This window comes from Puntigrus tetrazona, unplaced genomic scaffold (assembly GCF_018831695.1).
Source record: "Puntigrus tetrazona isolate hp1 unplaced genomic scaffold, ASM1883169v1 S000000003, whole genome shotgun sequence".
NCBI classification, from domain to species: domain Eukaryota; kingdom Metazoa; phylum Chordata; class Actinopteri; order Cypriniformes; family Cyprinidae; genus Puntigrus; species Puntigrus tetrazona.
In genome coordinates, this window is record NW_025047683.1 from 2,151,941 (window position 1) to 2,176,046 (window position 24,106).

General features: G+C 55.7%; 1 pseudogene; it reads left to right on the forward strand.

The window, feature by feature from the left end:
• Window positions 1–23,960: 23,960 nt before the first annotated feature.
• Window positions 23,961–24,106, forward strand: part of LOC122331950 — a 150-nt pseudogene continuing 4 nt past the window's right edge.

Here is a 24,106-nt window from a genome sequence, read left to right on the forward strand (position 1 = left end):
ATACTCTCCAGGGTGGAGGGGGTCGAGTGGAAAGCGCCCGAGAAGTCGACTTAACCCGCCGAGATCGCTGAAATATGCGCCTGGATGTCTGGACTTAGGCTTTGAAAGCAAAAATCCTCCAGGGTGGCGGGGTCGAGTGGAAAGCGTCCGGGAAGTCGACTTAACCCGCCGAGATTGTCTGAAATATGCGCCTGGATGTTTGGACTTAGGTTTTGAAAAGCAAAAAAATCTCCAGGGTGGCGGCGGGGGTCGAGGAAAGCGTCCGGAAGTCGCGACTTAACCCGCCGAGATCGCTCTGAAATATGCGCCTGGATGTCTGGACTTAGGTTTTGAACGCTTAAAAATACCCCAGGTGGAGGGGTCGAGTGGAAAGCGTCCGAGAAGTCGACTTAACCCGCCGAGATCGGCTGGAAATATGCGCCTGGATGTTTGACTTAGGTTTTTGAAAGCAAAAATCCTCCCAGGGTGGCGGGGGTCGAGGAAAGGTCCGGGAAGTCGACTTAACCCGCCGAGATCGCCTGAAATATGCGCCTGGATGTTTGGACTTAGGTTTTGAAAGCAAAAAATTTCTCCAGGGTGGCGGGGCCGAGGAAAGGCCCGGAAGTCGCGACTTAACCCGCCGAGATCGCTTGAAATATGCGCCTGGATGTTTGGACTTAGGGTTTGAAAGCAAAAAATTTCTCCAGGGTGGCGGGGGTCGCGGGAAAGCGTCCGAAGTCGTGACTTAACCCGCCGATCGCCTGAAATGCGCGCTGGATGTTTGACTTAGGTTTTGAACGGAAAAAATTTCTCCAGGGAGACCAGTGGAAAGCGCCGAGAAGTCGCGATTTAACCCGCCGATCGCTGAATGAAGCGCCTGGATGTCTGGACTTAGGTTTTGAAAGCGCGCGAAAAAATTTCTCCAGGACGGCGGGGTCGAGGGAAAGCGCCCGGAAGGCGCACTTAACCCGGACTCGATCGGGTCGGATGAAGCGCCTGGATGTTTGGACTTAGGTTTTGAACGCAAAAATTTCTCCAGGACGGGGGTCGAGTGGGGTCGAAGGCGACTTAACCCGGACTCGAGCGTCGGATGAAGGCCTGGATGTTTGGACTTAGGTTTTGAACGAAAAATTTCCCGGACGGGGGTCGAGGGAAAGCGCCCGAAGGCGACTTAACCCGGACTCGATCGGTCGGATGAAGCGCCTGGATGTTTGGACTTAGGTTTGAACGCGAAAATTTCTCCAGGACGGCGGGGTCGCAGGAAAGCGCCCGAAGGCGTGACTTAACCCGGACTCGATCGGTCGGATGAAGCGCCTGGATGTTTGGACTTAGGTTTTGAACGAAAAAATTCTCCAGGACGGCGTGGGGTCGAGTGGGAAAGCGCCCGAAGGCGACTTAACCCGGACTCGATCGGGTCGGATGAAGCGCCTGGATGTTTGGACTTAGGTTTTGAACGAAAAATTTCTCCAGGACGGGCGGTCGCAGGGAAAGCGCCCGGGAAGGCGATTTAATCCGGACTCGATCGGTCGGATGAAGCGCTGGATGTTTGGACTTAGGTTTTGAACGAAAAAATTTCTCCAGGACGGCGGGGTCGATGGGAAAGCGCCCGAAGGCGACTTAACCCGACTCGATCGGGTCGGATGAAGCGCCTGGATGTTTGGACTTAGGTTTTGAACGAAAAAAATTTCCAGGACGGCGGGGGAGTGGGAAAGCGCCCGGGAAGGCGATTTAACCCGGATCGATCGTCGATGAAGCGCCTGGATGATTTCGCCAAATTGCACTAAGTCCAACTTCGGGAAAGGTCCGACTTCCACTCCTCTGAGGCTCCGAGTCAGGGCTGGGACGAGAGGCCTCTCCCCGTAGCACATCTAAATTCTTCCGCGAATTCTGAGGTGGCTGCCATACAGGAGCAACTTTTACATGGGGTACACATCGTGAACGCGTGTTTTTGTGGACTTAGTCTCTTGTTTAAAAGTTCGAAAACGCACTCAAGTCTACATCGACTTAGGGTTTTGAACGCAATCTTTCTGAAGCTTCCTGGGGCGAGGGAGCACGAACGCTTCACCTGAAACACGGACATGACGCGAGAGAGGATGCTCGACGGCGGCAGAGCGCCCTCGCCCGAACGTGGATCGATTGAGCGCCGTAAAGCAACAGCCTTAGGATCTCACTCCGCCAGCCCTGGCTTGGCCGCTTATGGGTCGTGGAGTGAAGATTTCCGGCAGGTACGGCGCAATGGGTTTACGTTGCTTGACAGCACGCCGCCCGGGCAATTTGACGCTCATATGGTGCAGGCCTTCAGCCCGCAGGGAAGGCGCCGAACCTTCGGAGGAGAGTCGGTGACGGCGGGTCAGGAGCGCAGAGGTCCGCCAACGCGGCGCGGGAGGGGAAGGGTGAACGCCATGCTGCCCGGCGACGCCGCGTACCCCGCCCCCGCGGAAATACACTTTTCCGGAAGGCCGCCGCGATCCCAGCGCCGTCACCCACCCCGAACGCGTACCTTCCGCTGGGGAAGCGCTGCGCCGCCTATGAGACGGCCGTGTCTTAGCCGTAGGGTCCGAAGCGGGGTCTTGCCTGCGCCCTCCTCAGGGCGGATCTGAGACCCGTGGTAGTGGCAAAAACGCGTCAGCTGGGCGGGTTGGTCCCTTTGACCCAAGGTGGGGTTACCTGGTTGATCCTGCCAGTAACATATGCTTGTCTCGTGATTGCCATGCCAGGTCTAAGTGCACACGGTCGGGTACAGCAAACTGCGAATGGGCTCCATAAATCAGTTATGGTCCCTTTGATCGCTTCCACCCGGGTACTTGGATAACTGTGGCACTCCAGAGCTAATATACGCAAACGGAAGCGCCGACCGCCGACCGCTCGCTGGGGCGGAGGCTAGGGGATGCGTAGGCATTTATCAGATCTGCATCCGCCCCCTGGGGGATCCGTCTCTCCGGACCCGTACCTTTGGTGACTTAGATAACCTCGGCTGATCGCCGCTCTCTTCACAAGGGCGCATTTATCTATTCGAGTAACTGCCCTATCAACTGATGGTACATCAGGCGCCACATGTGGTGACCACGGGCATTAATCAGGGTCTGATTCCGAGAGGGAGCTTCGAGAAACGGCTACCATCTAAGGAAGGGCAGTGAGGCGCCGCAAATACCCATTTCCTACTCGAGAGGTAGTGATTTGTGATTACCAATACAGGTCTCTTCGAGGCCCTGTAATTGGAATGAGCGTGTGATTCAAACACATGGGTTGAGGACTCCATTGAGGGGCAGTCTGGTGCCATAGCCATGGTAATTCCAGCTCCAATAGCGTATACTAAAGTTGCTGCAGTTAAAAGCTCTCGAGTTGGATCTCGGATCTGGCTGGCGGTTCATTGAGAGGCGCAGCCACCGCCCGCCCCAGGTCCCCGCCTCGAGGCGCCCCGGATGCCTTGGCTGGGTGTCCGTCCGAGGGGCCTAAAAGCGCTACTTCGAAAAAATTAGAGTGTTCAAAGGTGGCCGTAGCGCCGCTTGAATACCGCAGCTAGGAATAATGGAATAGGACTCCGGGTTCTATTTGTGGGCTCCCTGGAACCCGGAGCCGCGATTAAGAGGACGGCCGGGCATTCGTGATATACCGCTTAGAGGTGAAATTCTTGACCGCGTAAGACGGACGAAAAGCCAAAAGCACGTACAAGAATGTTTACTAATCAAGAACGAAGTCGGAGGTTCGAAGATCATCAGATACCGCTGAATTCGACTGAATGGCGTCGCACTCCGCGATCCGCGAAGCGTTATTCTGGCGACTCGCTGCAGCGTATGGAAACCACGAGTCTTGTCTGGGGAGGATGGAGCTGCAAAGCTGAACTTAAAGGAATTAATGGAAGGGCACCATCAGAGTGGATCGGCGGCTTAATTTGATCAATACGGGAAACCTCACCTGCCCGGACACGGAAAGGATTGACAGATTTGATAGCTCTTTCTCGATTCTGTGCGGTGTGCAAGGTCGTTCTTAGTTGCGGAGCGATTCGTCTGGTTCATTCCGATAACTAACGAGACTGCTTGAGCAAATAGTGGCGCCGCCACTTGTCGGGCGCTAAAACTTCTTAGAGGGACAGCATGCCTTTGAAGCACGCGAGATGGAGCAGCACGAGGTCTCAGATGCCCTTAGGATGTCCGGCTGCACGCTACGCTGGTTACGGGCGGATCAGCAGGTGTCTACTCCCCACGAGGCGCCACCCATTGAACCCCGCTCGTGGATCGACTGGGGATTGAAATCATTTCCCATCAACGCAGGGAATTCCAGCAAGCGCTGGTCATAAGCTCGCGCGATTAAGTCCCCGCTTTGTACACACCGCTCACGCTACTACCGGATTGATGGTTTAGTGAGGTCCCGGATCGCCCTCACGCCTCAAGCGCTCATGGAGCGCCGGAAGACGATCAAACTTGACTCATCTAGAGTGGCGCAAAACAAATGCTCGTGAGGTAGAACCCGCGGAAGATCAGATCGCGCCATCGCCGCCCGATTCAAAGCGAAATCGCCTCCGAAGCGGAGGTTTAGCCCCACTTCCTCGCCTCAAGCTCCGGTGCGCTGCAGAGGCCGGGCGGCCCGCGCCGCCTCCTCCGAGCACCGAAGCGAAGCGCAGAGCGAGCAAGAAAAAAAGGGAACTTGACTGTCGCCAGACTGGCGCCCCCGCCAGCGTGGGGGTTGAGCCGGGCCCTGGCGGGTGCCCACGCCTCTGGACCGTGGTTCAAAGTCTCCTCCGCTGGCGAGGGGCGTCGTCCGTAAAAACTCTATCCTATTTACCTATGATCCAGCGCCGTGTCCGAGAGGTCTGCCGCCAAAAACCCAAGACGTAAAAGAACCGCGACAAAAATCCAGACGGCGGAGAGAGAGAGATCCGCGTAGAAGGGGAACGCTGCTCCTGGGGTAGCTTGACGCACTCGCCCCGCGAGGCTTGAGTAACTACCGCGAAGCGCTTCATGACTGTCGCCACTGGCGGGCTCCCCGTTTAAAGCGCGGGGGCCGAGCCGGGTCCCATGGTACCTCGCACGCCTCCGGGACCGTGTTCAAAGTCTCTCCCGCTGGCGAGGGGCGCCTGTCCCGGGTAAAAACTTCATCCGGCTTTACTCTATGATCCAGCGGTCAGTGTCCGAGAGGTCTGCCGCCAAAACCTAATCAAAAAGAACTGCACAAAACTAAGGCGGAGAGAGAGAGAGATCCGTGAGAATTTGACTAGTCGCTTTATTCCTCGGCGGGCCCCCTGCTTTCCAGCGGGCGGGGCTGAGCCGGGCCCTGGCGGGTACCCGCGACGGCCTCCCGGGGACTGTTCAAAGCCCTCCCGGCGGAGGAGCGCCTGTCCGGGTAAAAACTCTATCCTATTTTACTCTATGATCCAGCGGTCGGGCCCGAGAGGTCTGCCGCGCAAAACCCAAAAACGGCAAAAGAACCGCATAAAACCAAGGTGAGAGAGAGAGATCCGAGAGAACTTGACTGTCGCCAGACGGGCGGGCCTCTGCTTTCCAGCGCGGGGGTCAGCCGCCCTGGCGGGAATTCGCACGGGCCTCCGGGACCAGGTTCAAAGTCCTCCCGCTGGCGAGGGGCGCTGGGCCCGGTAAAAAAACTTATCCTATTTTACTTATGTTCCAGCGGTCAGGCCCAGAGGTCTGCCGCCTAAAACATCCAAGACGTGTAAAAGAACCGCACAAAATCCCAAGACGGGCTGGAGAGGGATTCGCCAGAAGGGAACGCTGCTCTGGGAGGCTTGACGTGACCTGCTGAGGCTTGAGCACCTGTCATGAGCCCACCCTTGGCACGGGTGGGGGCCGTGGCCAAGGAAAAAACTTTGAAAGATTTTGCTTTTACACTCGGCGGTACCCAGCAGGCCTTCGGACCGTGTCTGGTCCCTCTCGCGGGCGCGCCATCCGGGAACGACCCCTTGTATTTTGAACCCCACAAGCTCGGCAGTTCGGCCGCCCCGGCGCTAAACTCAAACGCAGTACGACTTTAGCGGTGGATCACTCCGCTCGCAAGGCTGATGAAGAACGAAAGCCAGCCAAGTAGAATCCAATGTGGAATTGGTGAGGACACATCGATCATCGACATTAACGGGCGACTTCGCGGCCCCGGTCTGGCCCCGCCACGCCTGTCTGAGGGTCGCTTCCCATCGATCGGGACCTCCGGTCCCGCGGGCGTTGGAGCGCCGAGAGGGGCCTCGCCCCTCCGGCCCTCCTGGGCGCAGACCGCCACGTGGGTACACCTCGGGCGGAGTCGAGCGCCTCCGGCTTCTCCCACGCAGGGGAGGTCGGCGCCCCCAGGCGCCTGGGATCGAGCGCGCTCTCTCTCGGCGGCTTCCGGTGGGTGTCTACCTACCACGCCTGGCCGACGTGACTTCTTCGGCCCTCCGCCGCCGGACGCTCCGCGGCGTAACGGGAGGTTCGCCTGGGCCTCCGCTTCTCGCCTCGCGCCTGCCCGGCGCGCGAACGAGACCTGTTCAGGCCAGCCTGCAGCAGCAGCGCGCGCCGCTCTAACCTATATCCTCATACCCACTCAGATCAGGGACGCAGACGCACCCATTGAATTATGCATACATTAAGCTGGGAGGAGAGCAGAAACTACCAAGGATTCTCAGTAGCGGCGAGAGCGAAGAGGGAAGAGCCCAGCGCCGGACCACCGCCACGGCCACGGCGCAGGGGACATGGGGCGCATAGAAGACCGCCTTCTCTCTCGGCGCGGTCGTGGGGGCCCGCAAGTCCTGATGGAGGCTGTGGCCCGTGGACGGTGTGAGGCCGTAGCAGGCTCACCGCTGTGCGTTCTTCCGGAGTCCGGTTGCTTGGGAATGCAGCCCAAAGCGGGTGGTAAATCTATCTAAGGCTGGCTAAACGCAGTACGACCGATAGCTTCATAAGTACCGTGAGGGGAAAGTTGGTGCAAGAACTTTGGAAGAGAGAGTTCTGCCAGGGCGGAAACCGCGCAGAGGTAAACGTGGTGGGTCCGACGACACCACCCGGAGGATTCAGCTCCGGCGGCCCGGGCCGCCCGGGCGCTGGTGCGCCGGATCCCTCGATCGTAACGCCCGCCCGACTGCCGCTTCGCTGGCCGCTGTGCACTTCTTCTCGAGGGCGTGCGCCGCGACCGCTCCGGGTTTGGCCAGGAAGGCCAAGGCAGGTGCAGGCAGGTTACGCTCTCAGCCGGGCCGCTGCTTTACAGAGCCTCACGCCCGTCATTTCTTGCCGCATACCCTCGGGTCGGGGGCGGTCTCTCGCGCTCTCTCCTGCCGACGCTGGAGGGACGGGCCTCTGGCCCTGGGCGTTGCGGCGCTTGACCGACCGGACTGTCCTCAGTCTGGCCCCGACCAAGCCGCTGGGCCAGCCAGGGCGGGATCCGCTCCTCGTATGGTGGGCGCCGAGGTCCGCGGTGAGGTCGGGCCACCCACCCACCCGCCTTGAAACACGGACTAATGAGCCCAACGCGCAGTCATGAAGCCGCGTCTCTTGTTCTTCACCGGCGCATCGAAGGGTTGCCGGCGCCACTGGCGCCAGGTGGGATCCTCGCCCAAGTGTGGGGGCGTACCACCGGGCCTGTCTGGGCCCGCACCGCCGGGGGCAGGTGGAGCCAGAGCGCGATGGTACCCAAAGATGGTGAACTATGCCTGGGCAGGGCGAAGCCAGAGGAAACTCTCTGGTGGAGGCCCAAGTAGCGGTCCTTGACGTGCAAATCGGCCGTCCGACCTGCATAGGGGCGAAGACTAATCGAACGATCCAGCAGCTGGTTCCCCTCCGGGTTTCTCAGGATAATAGCTGGCGCTGGGCCGCATAAGCAGCCTTATCCGGTAGCGACTGACAAGAGGCCTTGGGGGCCAAACTGATTCTCTAACTTCTATTCTCAAATCCTAAATGAGTAAGAAGCTCCGCTCTTCGCTGGCCTGGAGCCTGGGCGTGAATGCGAGACGCCAAGTGGGCCACTTGTAGCAGAACTGGCGCCATCGCGGGATGAACCTAACGCGCTGGTTAGCAGCGCCTGGCTGCCGAGCGCTATCAGACTCTCAGAAAAGGTGTTGTTGATATGAGAGTAGGACGGTGGCTGCGGAAGTCGGAATCGCGTATGAGTGTAACAACTCACCTGCTGAATCAACTCAGCTCCTGAAAATGGATGAGCGCTTGAGAGCCGATCTATACCTGCCGCCGGGACGGCACGTAATTAATGTGCTGTATCGAGACAGAGATACGCCGATGAGTAGGAGGGCCGCGCGTGGCGCTTGAGGTTTAGGGGCTGGTTCCGGCAGGAGCCGCCGCGGTGCAGATCTTGGTAGGTAAATATTCAAACGAGCCTTTAAGGTCAAGGGAGATAGGGTTCCAAGCAGAAATGGCAGCTGAACATGGGCCAGTCGAACTCTATGGGATGTATGAACGCCGCTCGAAGGGAGGGGCGATGGCCTCGCCGCCCCGCCGATCGAAGGGAGTTCTGGTCTAGATCCTAGAACCTGGAGTGAGTGGAGACGGGGCGCCGAGGCAGAGGCGCCCAGTGCGGTAACGCAAACGGACCCGGAGGCTGGCGGGGCCCCGGAAGAGTTCTTTCTTTGTGAAGGGCCGGGCACTCCTGGAAATGGGTTCGCTCTTAGACAGGGGCCCACGCCTCTGGAAAGCGCCGCGTTCCGCGGGCGTCCGGTCAGCCCCGTCGCCTCTTGAAACCGGGGGAGAAGGTGTAAGTCCCGGGCGCTGGCCGCACTCATATCCGCAGCAGGTTCTAAGGTGAACAGCGCCTGCACAGCATAGACAGCGCAGCGTATGTCGCGTCACTGCATCCGTGAATTTCCGGATTTGGGGCGGGGATTGGTCTCGGCGGCTGGGGCCGGGCCGGGGCTGAGGTGCGAGCGGGCTGGGACTGCCGCCGATTGGGTGAGGCGTGGCGCCTGCCGGGCGCCTCTTTCTCTGCCTCCCTGGGCTTCACTGCGGGCGCCTGTCTCTCTGCGTCTCCTTCTCTCCTGCCTCTCGCCTCTGCTCCTCGTCCAACTGGCGTCCTCCCACCGCGGTCCGGGGGAAGGTCAGCCGGCCCGGGCGGGCCGTGGGCACGGGTCCGGGTTGGTGGAGGGCTCTCATGCGTCCCCGGACAGTCGCGCGGCGGCCGGGCAGGCGGGGCCGCTTTCGCCAGGGCGACTGGCGGCGACGGCGTGTGTCGGGCCTCTTCTCGCTGGATCACTTCCAGCTACGTTCACAAGCTGACTCAAGCGCCTGGCGCGCCGCTGGCCCGCCTCTGGCCCCCTGGTCAGGCGGCCGGGCGCACGGGCGCGGGCGAAAGAATCTCCGGGCGCTGGCCTCGGTCAGCGCCAGCAGCCGGCTTAGAACTGGTGCGGACCAGGAATCCTACCGTTTAATTAAAACAAAGCATCGCTAAGGCCCGCGCGGGTGCTGACGCTGATGTGATTTCGCCCAGTGCTCTGAATGCCGCGAAGAAATTCGAACGGAGCGCCGGTAAACGCAAGTGGAGTAACTATGACTCTCTTGTTGCAGCTAAATGCCTGGCCATCTAAATTAGTGACGCCGCATGAATGGGATGAACGAGATTCCCACTGTCCCTACCTCGCCATCTAGCCAAATCCACAGCTGGCGGGAAACGGGTCTGGCAGAATCAGCGGAAAGAAGACCCCTGCTGAGCTTGACCTATCTGGCACCGTGTGAAGAGACATGAGGGGTGGTGAATAAGTGGAGGCCCCGTCCTTAACGGGGCGCCGGGCTGGAAATACCACTACTCATCGCTTCCTCACTTACACTGTGAGGCAGGAGGGCGCAGTTCTCGGCGGGGCCCAAGCTTCTGAGTCTGGCAGCCTGGCGCTTTCACCGCGCCCTGGCGCGACCTGTCCCGGGACAGTGGCAGGTGGGGGGAGTTTGACTGGAAGTGTGTACACCTGTCAAACGGTAACGCAGGTGGGGTCCTAAGGCGAGCCCTCAGAGGACAGAAACCTTCTCAAAGGAGCAGAAGGCGGCGTGCCCGCTTGATCTTGATTTTCAGAGTGAGTACGGACTGGTGGAAAGCAAGCCTGCTGATCCGACTTGGCTTTTGGGTTTTGGCAGGAGTGTGCTGGAAAAGTTACCAGGGATAACTGGTCAGGCGTTGCCGCTCAGCGACGGCCGCTTTGATCCTTCTCGGCGTTGCCTTCCTATCATTGTGAAGCGAAGAATTCACCAAGTTGGGATTGTTCACCTACCATTAGGGAACGTGAGCTGGGTTTAGACTGCCGTGGAGACAGGTTGTTTTTTACTCACTGATACAACGCTGCTGCAAATAGTAATCCTGCTTCTAGTACGGAGAGAAACTGCAGGTTCAGAGCATTTGTGCGGTGTTTGGCTGAGTAGTCACTAAAAGCGGTTTACCATCTGCGTGGATTAAGGATTGAACGCTCTCTAAGTCAGAATCCTTACGCAAGAGGCAACGAAGTACCGCTATACTGCCGTACTCTGGACACACGGATAGTCAGCTGTTCTCCGGGGCGCGGGTGGAGGGAGAGCCGGGACGCAGATTGACTGGCGCGGCCGAACGCGAGCGCCGCTTCTACTCAGACCAAAACACCGAGGCTTGTGGAGAAATGTGGAAATAAATGACTCGTAGACGCACCTGGATTCTGGGCCAGGTTTCAGAGTGGCAGGAGCAGCTCACCCGCTGCGATTCCATTGGAAAGTCATCCCTAGATCCAATTCCTTGTCGGTCCGAGGAGGAGGCCCAGCCTGGCGACTGGCTGAGCATACCCTCTCCGCCAAGTACCAGTGGAGCGGAGAGAGGGCAGGCGGAGGGAGGGGCAGGATCTCGAGCCGGCGGAGGGGCGGATTCGGTCGGACGTGGGGAGCCAAGCGAAATTTCTCCGGAAGAAAAACCTCCAAAATCCTAAGTCGATGGGGGGCACGAAAGGCGGAGAGGAAACCAGGAACGGGCGGAGAGGGGGTCGAGACGAGGGCTGGACTCGTCGGACGGGGAGTCGCGAGCCCCTCTCCCGAAGAAAAACCTCCCAAAAACCTAAGCTGGCGATGGGGTACCAGTGGCGGAGAGGAATCCGAGGGAACGGGCGGAGAGGGTCGCCTCTTGAGAGAGGGCTGACCTGGTCGGACGGGGAGCGCGCAGCCTCCCTCCGAAGAAAACCCTCCAAACCTAAGTCGATGGGGCACCGCAGTGGCGGAGAGGGAAACTGAGGGAACGGCGGAGAGGGCCCCGCCGAGAGGGCTGACTTCGTCGACGTGGGAGCCAGCGGCCTTCTCTCCGAAGAAAACCCTCCAAAACCTAAGTCGATGGGGTACCAGTGGCACGTGGTTCTTTGAGAGCTACAAAGTGCTGAGACAGTGACCCTGCTTACAGTGGGAGTACCGGGCAACAACGAGAACAGGTGGGTCTTCGAGAACTCCACGGAGGCTTTTCGGAGGAGCCCGAGAGGGCGAGTGCCGCGACTCGCCGTGCAGTGGCCTGATGTTCCGTGTAAGGCTGAGATGAGCTCGGGGCCTGTGTATGCGCGTTGCCCGAGAAGTGGCGCTAACCCGCCTTTGATGGGCTGTGATGCGCTGGATGTTTGGACTTAGGGTTTTAACGCTAAAAATACCTCCGGGTGGCGTGGTCGAGGGAAAGCGCTCGTGAAGGGGCTTAACGCGCCGAGATCGGCTGTGAGATGCGCTGGATGTTTGGACTTAGGTTTTGAACGCTTAAAAATACTCCGTGGCGGGTGGTCGAGGGAAAGCGCCCGAAGTGGGGCTTAACGCGTCGAGATCGGCAGGGAGATGCGCCTGGCGTTTGACTTAGGGTTTGAACGCTTAAAAATACCTCCGGGTGGCGGTGCCGTCGGAAAGCGCCCGTGAAGTGGGCTTAACGCGCCGTAGATCGGCAAAGAGATGCGCCTGATGTCTGACTTAGGTTTTGAACGCTTAAAAATACTCCGTGGCGTGGTCGAGTGGGAAAGCGCCGTGAAGTGGGGCTTAACGCGCCGAGATCGCCGTGCGATGCGCCCTGGATGTCTGACTTAGGTTTTGAACACTTAAAAATACCTCCGGGTGGCGGTCGAGGGAAAGCGCCCGTGAAGTGGGGCTTAACGCGTCGGTGGATCGGGCTGAGATGCGCCTGGATGTCTGGACTTAGGTTTGAACGCTTGAAAAATACTCCGGGGTGGCGGGGTCGAGGAAAGCGCTCGGAAGTCGGGCTTTTACACCGCCGATCGGGCCGAAATATGCGCTGGATGTCTGGACTTAGGTTTTGAACAAGTAAAAAATTCCTCCAGGGTGGCGGGCCGAGTGGGAAATGTCCGGCGAGGTCGCACTTAACCCGGCTGATCGGCTGAAATATGCGCCTGGATGTTTGGACTTAGGCTTGAAACGCTTAAAAATACCCTCCAGGGTGGAGCGGGGTCGAGGAAAGCGCCCGAGAAGTCGGCGACTTAACCCGGACGAGATCGCCTGCCAAATGCGCCTGGATGTTTGGACTTAGGTTTTGAAAGTAAAAAATTCTCCAGGGAGGAGGGGTCGAGTGGGAAATTGTCCGAGAAGTCGACTTAACCCCGCTGAGATCGCTGAAATATGCGCCTGGATGTTTGGACTTAGGTTTTGAACGCAAAAAAATTTCTCCCCAGGGTGGTGGGGTCGAGGAAAGGTCCCGGGAAGTCGACTTAACCCGCCGAGGAGATCGGCGAAATATGCGCCTGATGTTTGGACTTAGGTTTTGAAACAAAAATTTCTCCAGGGAGGCTGGTCGAGTGGAAAGCGTCCGAAGTCGTGACTTAACCCGCCGAGATCGGCCTGAAGAAGCGCGCTGGATGTTTGGACTTAGGTTTTGAACGTAAAAAATTTTCCAGGAGGGCGGGGTCGAGTGGAAAGCGCCCGAGAAGTCGCACTTAACCCGCTGAGATCGGCCTGAAATATGCGCCTGGATGTTTGGACTTAGGTTTGAACTAAAAAATTCCTCCAGGAGGGAGCGGGGTCGAGTGGAAAGCGTTCAGAAGGCGACTTAACCCGGCTGAGATCGGCTGAATGATGCGCCTGGATGTTTGGACTTAGGTTTGAACGCAAAAAATCCCTCCAGGACGGCCGGGTCGCAAAGGGAAAGCGCCCGAGAAGTCGACTTAACCCGCCGAGATCGGTCGGATGGAAGCGCCTGGATGTTGGACTTAGGTTTTGAAAAAATTTCTCCAGGACGGCCAGGGGTCGAGTGAAAGCTGTCCGGAGAAGTCGCGACTTAACCCGCTGAGATCGTGGGTCGCGATGATGCGCCTGGATGTTTGGACTTAGGTTTTGAACGAAAAATTTCTCCAGGGAGGCCGGGTCGACAGGGAAAGGTCCGAAGGGGCGACTAACCCGCCGAGATCGCTGAAATATGCGCCTGGATGTTTGGACTTAGGTTTGAACGAAAAATTCTCCAGGAGGCCGGGTCGGTGGAAAGCGCCCGAGAAGTCGACTTAACCCGCGGAGATCGGGCCGGAAATATGCGCCTGGATGTTTGGACTTAGGTTTTGAACGGAAAATTTCTCCAGGAGGCCGGGTCGAGTGGAAAGCGCCCGAGAAGTCGACTTAACCCGCTGAGATCGGCTGAAATATGCGCCTGGATGTTTGGACTTAGGTTTGAACGAAAAAATTTCTCCAGGGAGGCCGGGTCGCAGAGTGGGAAAGCGCCCGAGAAGTCGCACTTAACCTCGCTGAGATCGGCTGGAATATGCGCCTGATGATTTTAGGTTTCGAAAAATTTGCTCCAAGTCCAACTTGCTGGGGAAAGGTGGGGAAAGCCATACCCTCCAGGCAACCCGCTGAGTCAGGCCGACATGCGAGAGGCTTCGTTTTCCCCGGGCACTCTCGGGAAAGGTCCAAATTTCATACCTCCGAGGCTCGGAGTCAGGCCGACTGGAGAGCACTCCAGGAGCAACTTTACATCAGGTGGCTTTTTCAGGAGCAATTTTTTTTTTTTTTTTTTTTTTTTCTAAAAACTCTGAAATTCGTGCCTCGCGCGCGCCGCTGCTTTAACGGGCGAGTCTGTGAGCGCAGGCCTTTGTAGAAAACATTCATCCAGGGCCTTTAATAAATAAATCATACCCAAATCTGTGTTATTGTGACGGGGTTAGTCTGTGAGCGCAGGCCTTATGGAAACATTCATCGAGGGCCTTTATTAAATAAAATCATGCCCAATAAAGAGTTAATGGGTCGGGTTAGTCTGTGAGCGCAGGCCTTATAGAAAACATTTTTCCAGGGCCTTTATTAAATAAAAAATCACGCCCAATAAAGAGTTACTGTGTCGGGTTAGTCTGTGAGGGCAGGCCTTAAAGAAAACTGTCATCCAGGGCCTTTATTAAATAAAATCATGCCCATAAGAGTGTTATTGTAACGGGGTTAGTCTGTGAGCGTAGGCCTTAAAGAAAACATTTATCCAGGGCCTTTATTAAATAAAATCATGCCCACAAAGCGTTACTGTGTCGGGTTAGTCTGTGAGCGCAGGCCTTATAGAAAACATTTTTTCCAGGGCCTTTATTAAATAAAATCATGCCCAACAAAGCGTTACTGTGTCGGGTTAGTCTGTGAGCGCAGGCCTTATAGAAAAACATTTTTCCAGGGCCTTTATTAAGTAAAATCATGCCCAACAAAGAGTTACTGTGTCGGGTTAGTCTGTGAGCGCAGGCCTTAAAGAAAACTGTCATCCAGGGCCTTTATTAAATAAAATCATGCCCATAAGAGTGTTATTGTAACGGGTTAGCCAGTGAGCGTAGTGCTTATAGAAAACATTTTTCCAGGGCCTTTATTAAATAAAATCACGCCCAACAAAGCGTTACTGTGTCGGGTTAGTCTGTGAGCGCAGGCCTTATAGAAAACATTTTTCCAGGGCCTTTATTAAATAAAATCACGCCCAATAAAGAGTTACTGTGTCGGGTTAGTCTGTGAGGGTAGGCCTTAAAGAAAACTGTCATCCAGGGCCTTAATTAAATAAAATCATGCCCATAAGAGTGTTATTGTAACGGGGGTTAGTCAGTGAGCGCAGGCCTTATAGAAAACATTCATCGAGGGCCTTTATTAAATAAAATCATGCCCAACAAAGAGTTACTGTGTCGGGTCAGTCTGTGAGCGAGGCCTTATAGAAAACATTTTTCCAGGCCTTTATTAAATAAAATCACGCCCAATAAAGAGTTACTGTGTCGGGTTAGTCTGTGAGAGCAGGCCTTATAGAAAACATTCATCGAGGGCCTTTATTAAATAAAATCACGCCCCAACAAAGCGCAGCACTGTGTCGGGTTAGTCTGTGAGCGCAGGCCTTATAGAAAACATTTTTCCAGGGCCTTTATTAAATAAAATCACGCCAATAAAGAGTTACTGTGTCGGGTTAGTCTGTGAGGGTAGGCCTTAAAGAAAACTGTCATCCAGGGCCTTAATTAAATAAAAAATCATGCCCATAAGAGTGTTATTGTAACGGGGTTAGTCAGTGAGCGCAGGCCTTATAGAAAATATTCATCGAGGGCCTTTATTAAATAAAATCATGCCCAACAAAGAGTTACTGTGTCGGGTCAGTCTGTGAGCGCAGGCCTTATAGAAAACATTTTTCCAGGGCCTTTATTAAATAAAATCACGCCCAATAAAGAGTTACTGTGTCGGGTTAGTCTGTGAGGGCAGGCCTTATACAAAACATTCATCGAGGGCCTTTATTAAATAAAATCATGCCCAATGAAGAGTTACTGTGTCAAGTTAGTCTGTGAGCGCAGGCCTTATAGAAAACATTCATCCAGGGCCTTTATTAAATACAATCATGCCCACAAAGCGTTAATGTGTCGGGTTAGTCTGTGAGCGCAGGCCTTAAAGAAAACTGGTCATCCAGGGCCTTTATTAAATAAAATCATGCCCAATGAAGCTGCTACTGTGTCGGGTTAGTCTGTGAGCGCAGGCCTTATAGAAACCATTTTTTCCAGGGCCTTATTAAATAAAATCATGCCCAACAAAGCGTTACTGTGTCGGGTTAGTCTGTGAGCGCAGGCCTTATAGAAAACATTTTTCCAGGGCCTTTATTATAGAAAATCATGCCCAACAAAGAGTTACTGTGTCGGGTTAGTCTGTGAGCGCAGGCCTTATAGAAAACATTGTTCCAGGGCCTTTATTAAATAAAATCATGCCCAATGAAGCGCATTGTGTCGGGTTAGTCTGTGAGCGCAGGCCTTATAGAAACATTTTTTCCAGGGCCTTTATTAAATAAAATCATGCCCAACAAAGCGTTACTGTGTCGGGTTAGTCTGTGAGCGCAGGCCTTATAGAAAACATTTTTCCAGGGCCTTTATTAAGTAGAAAATCATGCCCAACAAAGAGTTACTGTGTCGGGTTAGTCTGTGAGCGCAGGCCTTATAGAAAACATTGTTCCAGGGCCTTTATTAAATAAAATCATGCCCAATGAAGCGCTACTGTGTCGGGGTTAGTCTGTGAGCGCAGGCCTTATAGAAAACATTCAATCAGGGCCTTTATTAAACAAAAACATGCCCAAATAAGTGCTATTGTGATGGGGTTAGTCTGTGACCCCAGGCCCTGTGTAAAACTGTCACCCAGGGCCTTTATAGAGCAAAAAATCATGCCCAATAAGGTTAGAGTTAGGTTAGGTTAGGTAGGGTTAGGTTAGCTAGGTTAGGTTAGGGTTAGTTTGGGTTAGGTTAGGGGTTAGGTTAGGTTAGGTTAGGTTAGGTTAGGGCTAGGGGCTAGGTTAGGTTAGGTTAGGTTAGGTTAGGTTAGGTTAGGTTAGGTTAGGGGTTAGGTTAGGTTAGGCTAGGTTAGGTTAGGTTAGGTTAGGTTAGGGGTTAGTCTGTGAGCGCTGGCCTTATAGAAAACATTCATCCAGGGCCTTATTAAATAAAATCATGCCCAAATAAGTGTTATTGTGATGGGGTTAGTCTGTGAGCGCAGGCCTTATAGAAAACATTCATCCAGGTCTCTATTAAATAAAAATCATGCCCAATAAGGTGTTACTGTGTAGGGTTAGTCTGTGAGCGCAGGCCCTTTGTAAAACATTCATCCAGGGCCTTTATTAAATAATATCATGCCCAAATAAGTGTTATTGTGATAAGTTAGTCTGTGAGCGCAGGCCTTATAGAAAACATTCATCCAGGCCTTTATTAAATAAAATCATGCCCAAATAAGTGTTATTGTGATAGGTTAGTCTCAGAGCGCAGGCCTTATAGAAAACATTCATCCAGGGCCTTATAGAATAAAATCATGCCCAAATAAGTGTTATTGTGATGGGGTTAGTCTGTGAGTGCAGGCCTTATAGAAAACATTCCTCCAGGGCCTTTATTAAATAAAATCATGCCCAATAAGGCGCTACTGTGTCGGGTTAGTCTGTGAGCGCAGGCCTTTGTAGAAAACATTCATCCAGGCCTTTTTAAATAAAATCATGCCCAAATAAGTGTTATTGTGATGGGGTTAGTCTGTGAGCGCAGGCCTTATAGAAAACATTCATCCAGGGCCTTTATAGAATAAAATCATGCCCACATAAGTGTTATTGTGATGGGGTTAGTCTGTGAGCGAGGCCTTATAGAAAACATTCATCCAGGGCCTTTATAGAAAAAAATTATGCCCAATAAGGTGTTAGTGTGTAGGGTTAGTCTGTGAGCGCAGGCCTTTTGTAAAACATTCATCCAGGCGCGAATGTCGCGAAAAAAACGATGCCCATTAAAGTGTTACTGCGCGAAGTTAATGTGTGAGCCCAGGCCCTTTGGAAAATTGGAAATCCAGACACGGGGTTCAGTGAAATGTGTAGTCCGAGAAGTCGCTTTTAACCCGCCTTGATCGGCTGTAACGGAGCCTGATGTCTAGGTTTTGAACGCTAAAAAATCCTCCAGGTGGAGGGTCGCCTGAGGAAAGCGCCCGAGAAGTCGACTTAACCCGCCGAGATCGCTGAAATATGCGCGAGGACTTGTTTGCAAAAAAACTTAGGCTTTAAAAATCCTCCAGGGTGGAAGGGCGCCGAGTGGGAAAGCGCCCGAGAAGTCGTCGTGGACTTAACCCGCCGAGATCGGCTGAAATATGCGCCTGGATGTCTGGACTTAGGTTTTGAGCAAAAAAATCTCCAGGTGGCGGGGGTCGAGTGGGAAAGCGCCCGAAGTCGCGACTTAACCCGCCGAGATCGTTTGAAATATGCGCCTGGATGTTGGACTTAGGTTTTGAAAGCAAAAAAATCCTCCAGGTGGCGGGGTCGAGTGGAAAGCCCGAGAAGTCGACTTAACCCGCCGAGATCGGCTGAAATATGCGCTGGATGTCTGGACTTAGGTTTTGAAAGCGCAAAAAACCTCCAGGGTGGCGGGGTCGAGTGGGGAAAGCGCCCGGGAAGTCGACTTAACCCGCCGAGATCGCCTGGAAATATGCGCCTGGATGTTTGGACTTAGGTTTTGAAAGCAAAAAATCTCTCCAGGGTGGCGGGGTCGAGTGGGAAAGCGTCCGAGAAGTCGTGACTTAACCCGCCGAGATCGTCTGAAATATGCGCCTGATGTTTGACTTAGGTTTTGAAAGCAAAAAATCCTCCAGGGTGGCGGGGTCGAGGGAAAGCGCCCGAGAAGTCGACACTAACCCGCCGAGATCGGCTGAAATATGCGCCTGGATGTTTGGACTTAGGTTTTGAAAGCAAAAAAATTTCTCCAGGGTGGCGGGGTCGAGTGGGAAAGCGGTCCGAAGTCGTGACTTAACCCGGCCGAGATCGCCTGAAATATGCGCGCCTGGATGTTTGGACTTAGGTTTTGAAAGCAAAAATTTCTCCAGGGTGGCGGGGTCGAGGGAAAGGCCCGAGAAGTCGACTTAAGAAGTCGACTTAACCCGCCGAGATCGCTGGATGAAGCGCCTGATGTCTGGACTTAGGTTTGAAAGCAAAAATTTCTCCAGGACGGCGGGTCGAGTGGAAAGGCCCGGGAAGTCGCGACTTAACCCGACTCGATCGGTCGGATGAAGCGCCTGGATGTTTGGACTTAGGTTTTGAACGCAAAAAAATTTCCTCCAGGACGGCGGGTCGAGTGGTGAAAGCGCCCGAAGGCGACTTAACCCGGACTCGATCGGGTCGGATGAAGCGCCTGGATGTTTGACTTAGGTTTTGAACGCGAAAAATTTCTCCAGGACGGCGGGGTCGAGTGGGAAAGCGTCCGAAGGAAGGCGACTTAACCCGACTCGATCGGGTCGGATGAAGCGCCTGGATGTTTGGACTTAGGTTTTGAACGAAAAAATTTCTCCAGGACGGCGGGGTCGAGTGGAAAGCGCCCGAAGGCGCACTTAACCCGACTCGATCGGTCGGATGAAGCGCCTGGATGTTTGGACTTAGGTTTTGAACGCAAAAAAATTTCCTCCAGGACGCGTGGGGTCGAGTGGGAAAGCGCCCCGAAGGCGACTTAACCCGGACTCGATCGGTCGGATGAAGCGCGCTGGATGTTTGGACTTAGGTTTTGAACGAAAAAATTTCCTCCAGGACGGCGGGGTCGAGTGGGAAAGCGTCCGAAGGCGACTTAACCCGACTCGATCGGTCGGATGAAGCGCCTGGATGTTTGACTTAGGTTTTGAACGAAAATTTCTCCAGGACGGCGGGGGTCGAGTGGGAAAGCGCTCCGAAGGCGACTTAACCCGGACTCGATCGGTCGGATGAAGCGCCTGGATGTTTGGACTTAGGTTTTGAACGAAAAAATTTCTCCAGGACGGCGGGGTCGAGGGAAAGCGCCCGTGGAAGGCGACTTAACCCGACTCGATCGGTCGGATGAAGCGCCTGGATGATTTTCGCTTCAAAATTGCACTAAGTCCAACTTCGGGAAAGGTCCGACTTCCATACCTCCGAGGCCCGAGTCAGGCCGACCGAGAGGCCTCTCCCGGCATGATTCAAATTTTCCCGCGACCCTGGAGGTGGCCGCCATACAGGAGCAACTTTACATGGGTACACGATTTCGTGAACGCGTGTTTTTGTGACTTAGTCTCTGAGCGAAAAAAGTCGAAAACGACTAAGTCCATATCGACTTAGGTTTTGAACGCAATCTTTCTGGAAGCTCGGGCGAGGGAGCTATCGAACGCTTCACCTGAAACACGGACACAGACGCCGAGAGAGAGGACGCTCGACGGCGCAGAGCGCCCTCGGCCCAACGTGATCGATTGGAGCGCGAAAGCGCCGCTTAGCCTAGACCCCACCCGCCAGCCCCGCTGGCCGCCGGCGGGTCGGGAGTGCCTGGCAGGGGCGCGTGCAATGGGTTTACGCTTGGGCTTTGACAGCACGCCGCGCCTCGGCAATTTGGACGTTCGCTACGAGCAGGCCCTCAGCCCGAGGGAAGGCGCCAACCTTCGGAGGAGGCCTCAGACGGCCGGGTCAGAGCGCAGAGGTCCGCCACCGGGCGGAGGGGGGCAGAACGCGACGCTGCCCCGGCGACGCCGGCGCGTGGTACCCCGCCCCCGCGGAAACACACTTTTTCGAAGGCCGCCGCGATCCCAGCGCCACCCACCCGAAAACGGCGCACTTCGCCGGGGAAGGTTCGAGCCGCCGCTCCTCCTATGAGCGCCGGTCTTAGCCGAGGGTCCAAGCGGGTCTGCCCAGGCCCCCTCTCAGGCGGACTGAGACCCGTGGTAGGCAAAAACGCGCTTCACGCCGGCCGGTTGGTCCTCACGACCACAGGTTACCTGGTTGATCCTGCCAGTAACATATGCTTGTCTCAAAGATTAAGCCATGCAGGCTCTGGTGCACACGGCCGGTACAGTGAAACTCGCAATGGCTCATTAAATCAGTTATGGTCCTTTGATCGCCTCCACCCGGTACTTGGATAACTGTGGCAATTCCAGAGCTAATACATGCAAACGAAGCGACCGGGCCGATCGCCTCGGGGGGCGTGGAGGCTAGGGACGCGCGCATTTATCAGATCCAAAACCCATCCGGCCCTCGGGGATCTGGCCTCCCGGACCCGGTACCTTTTGGTGACTCTAGATAACTCGGCCGATCGCCGCCTCTTCGCGCGGCGCGATTTATCCATCTTGAGTGTCTGCCCTATCAACTCGGGATGGTACATCAGGCGCCACCATGGTGACTCACGGTGACGGGAATCAGGGTTCGATTCCGGAGAGGGAGCCTGAGAAACGGGCTACCACATCCAAGGAAGGCAGCAGGCGCAAGCAAATTACCCATTTCCACTCGGAGAGGTAGTGATTTGTAATAACAATACAGGTCTTTCGAGGCCCTGTAATTGGAATGAGCGATCTTAAACACATGGGCGAGGACCCATTGGAGGGCAAGTCTGGTGCCAGCAGCCGCGTAATTCCAGCTCCAATAGCGTATATTAAAGTTAAGGCAGTTAAAAAGCTCAGAGTTGGATCTCGGATCTGGCTGGCGGTTCGCCGAGAGGCGAGCCACCGCCCGTCCCAGGTCCCTGCCTCGAGGCGCCCGGATGCCCTTGGCTGGGTGTCCGGTCCGAGGGGGCCCAAAGCGCGACTTTGGAAAATTAGAGTGTTCAAAGCAGGCCGAAGGCCGCCGCTGAATACCGCAGCTAGGAATAATGGAATAGGACTCGTTCTATTTTGTGGGTTTCTGGAACCCGGAGCCATGATTAAGAGGGACGGCCGGGGCATTCAGATTGCGCCGCTAGAGGTGAAATTCTTGGACCGGCGCAAGACGGACGAAAAAGCGAAAGCATTTGCAAGAATGTTTTCATTAATCAAGAACGGAAGTCGGAGGTTCAAGATTTCATCAGATACCGCCGTAGTTCCGACTGTAATGAGCATGCCGACCCGCGATCCGCGGCGTTATTCCCTGGCGACCCGGCTGGCAGCGCAAGTGGAAACCACGAGTCTTTGGGTTCCGGGGGGAGTATGGTTGCAAAGCTGAAACTTAAAGGAATTGACGGAAGGGCACCACCAGGAGTGGAGCCCGCGGCTTAATTTGACTCAACACGGAAACCTCACCCGCCCGGACACGGAAAGGATTGACAGATTGATAGCTCTTTCTCGATTCTGTGGGTGGTGGTGCATGGCCGTTCTTAGTTGGTGGAGCGATTTGTCTGGTTCATTCCGGATAACAATCTAACGACTCGCTTGCATAAATAGTGGCGCGCCACTTGGGTCGCGCCAAAACTTCTTAGAGGGACAAGTGGCGCTTCAGCCACGCGAGATGGAGCAATAACAGGTCTGTGATGCCCTTAGATGTCCGGCTGCACGCGCGCCACAAATGGGCGGATCAGCGCAGTCTCACGCCTGCGCCAGAGGCGCGGTAACTCCGCTGAACCCCGCCGTGATCGGGACTGGGGATTGAAACTATTTCCATCAACGAGGAATTCCCAGTAAGCGCCGGTCATAAGCTCGCGCTTGATTAAGTCCCTGCCCTTTGTACACACCGCCCCGCCGCTAATACCGATTGATGGTTTAGTGAACTCTCGGACTCGCCGCTGGCCCTCGCGCTTTCGCGGAGCGCCGGAAGACGATCAAACTTGACTATCTAGAGGAAGTAAAGTCGTAAACAAGGTTTCCGGGAGGTGAACCTGCGGAAGGATCACATCGGGCCCGCCCGGGATCCAAAGCGAATCGCTCGGCGGGGAGGTCAGCCCACCTCCTCTCGCCCTCAAGCTCCGGTGCGCAGAGGCCGCGCGGCTCCGCGCCGCCTCTCTCCGGAGCACCGAAGCGTAAAGCAGAGAGCGATAAGAAAAAAAGGGAACTTGACTGTCGCCAGACTGGCGGCCCCGCTTCCAGCGGCGGGGGCTGAGCCGGGCCTGGCGGGTACCCGCACGCCTCCGGGACCGTGGTTCAAAGTCTCTCCCGCAAGGAGGGGCGCCTGTCCGGGGTAAAAACTCTATCCTATTTTACTTATGATCCAGCGGCCGTGGCCCGAGAGGTCTGCCGCCTAAAAACCCAAGACGGCAAAAGAACCGCATAAAAACCTAAGACGAAGCGAGAGAGAGAGATCCGCGAGAAGGGAACGCCGTTCCCCTGGGAGGCTTGACGCACCCGCTGAGGCTTGAGCAACCTACCGCGAGCGCCATGACTGTCGCCAGACTCGGCGGGCCCCTGCTTTCCAGCGGCGGGGGCCGAGCCGGGCCCTGGCGGTACCGCACGGGCCTCGGGACCGGTTCAAAGTCTCTCCCGCGGCGAGGGGCGCCGTCCGGGTAAAAAAACTCTATCCTATTTTACTCTATGATCCAGCGGCCGGTTCTCGAGAGGTCTGCCTGCTCAAAACCCAAAACGGCAAAAGAACCGCACAAAACCTAAGGCGAGAGAGAGAGAGAGATCCGAGAGAACTTGACTGTCGCTGACGGCGGCCCCTGCTTTCCAGCGGCGGGGCTGAGCCGGGCCCTGGCGTGGTACCCGCACGGCCTCCGGGACCGTGGTTCAAAGTCTCTCCCGCGAAGGAGGAGCGCCTGTCCGGGTAAAAACCTCTATCCTATTTTACTCTATGATCCAGCGTGCCGTGGTTCGAGAGGTCTGCCGCGCAAAACCCAAAACGGCAAAAGAACCGCACAAAAACCTAAGGCGGAGAGAGAGAGAGATCCGAGAGAACTTGACTGTCGCTGCAGACTGGGCGGGCCCCCTGCTTTCCAGCGGCGGGGCCGAGCCGGGCCCTGGCGGGTACCCGCACGGCCTCCGGGACCGTGGTTCAAAGTCCCTCCCGCGAAGGAGGGGCGCCTGTCCGGGGTAAAAACTCTATCCTATTTTACTTATGTTCCAGCGGTGCGTGGCTCCTGAGAGGTCTGCCGCCAAACATCCAAGACGGCAAAAGAACCGCACAAAACTCAAGACGGCGAGAGAGAGGGATTCGCGAGAAGGGAACGCCGCTCTCCTGGGAGGCTTGATCGCACCTCCGCGAGGAGGCTTGAGCAACCTATCATGAGCGCCCCACCCCTGGCACGGGTGGGGCCGAGGCCGCGAGCCTCTGAAAGACTTTGCTTTGCCAACCCCGGCGGGTACCCAGCAGGCCTTCGGGACCGTGTCTCAAGTCCTCTCGCGGGGGCGCCTGTCCGGGAACGACTTCTGTGTATTTTTGAACACACAAGCCTGTGCAGTTCGCCTCGCCTCCGGCGCTAAACTCAAACGCAGTACGACTTTAGCGGTGGATCACCTGGCTCGCAAGCGCCGATGAAGAACGCAGCCAGCCGCGAGAACTAATGTGAATTGCAGGACACATCGATCATCGACACTTCGAACGCACTTTGCGCCCCGGTCCGCCCCGCCACGCCTGTCTGAGG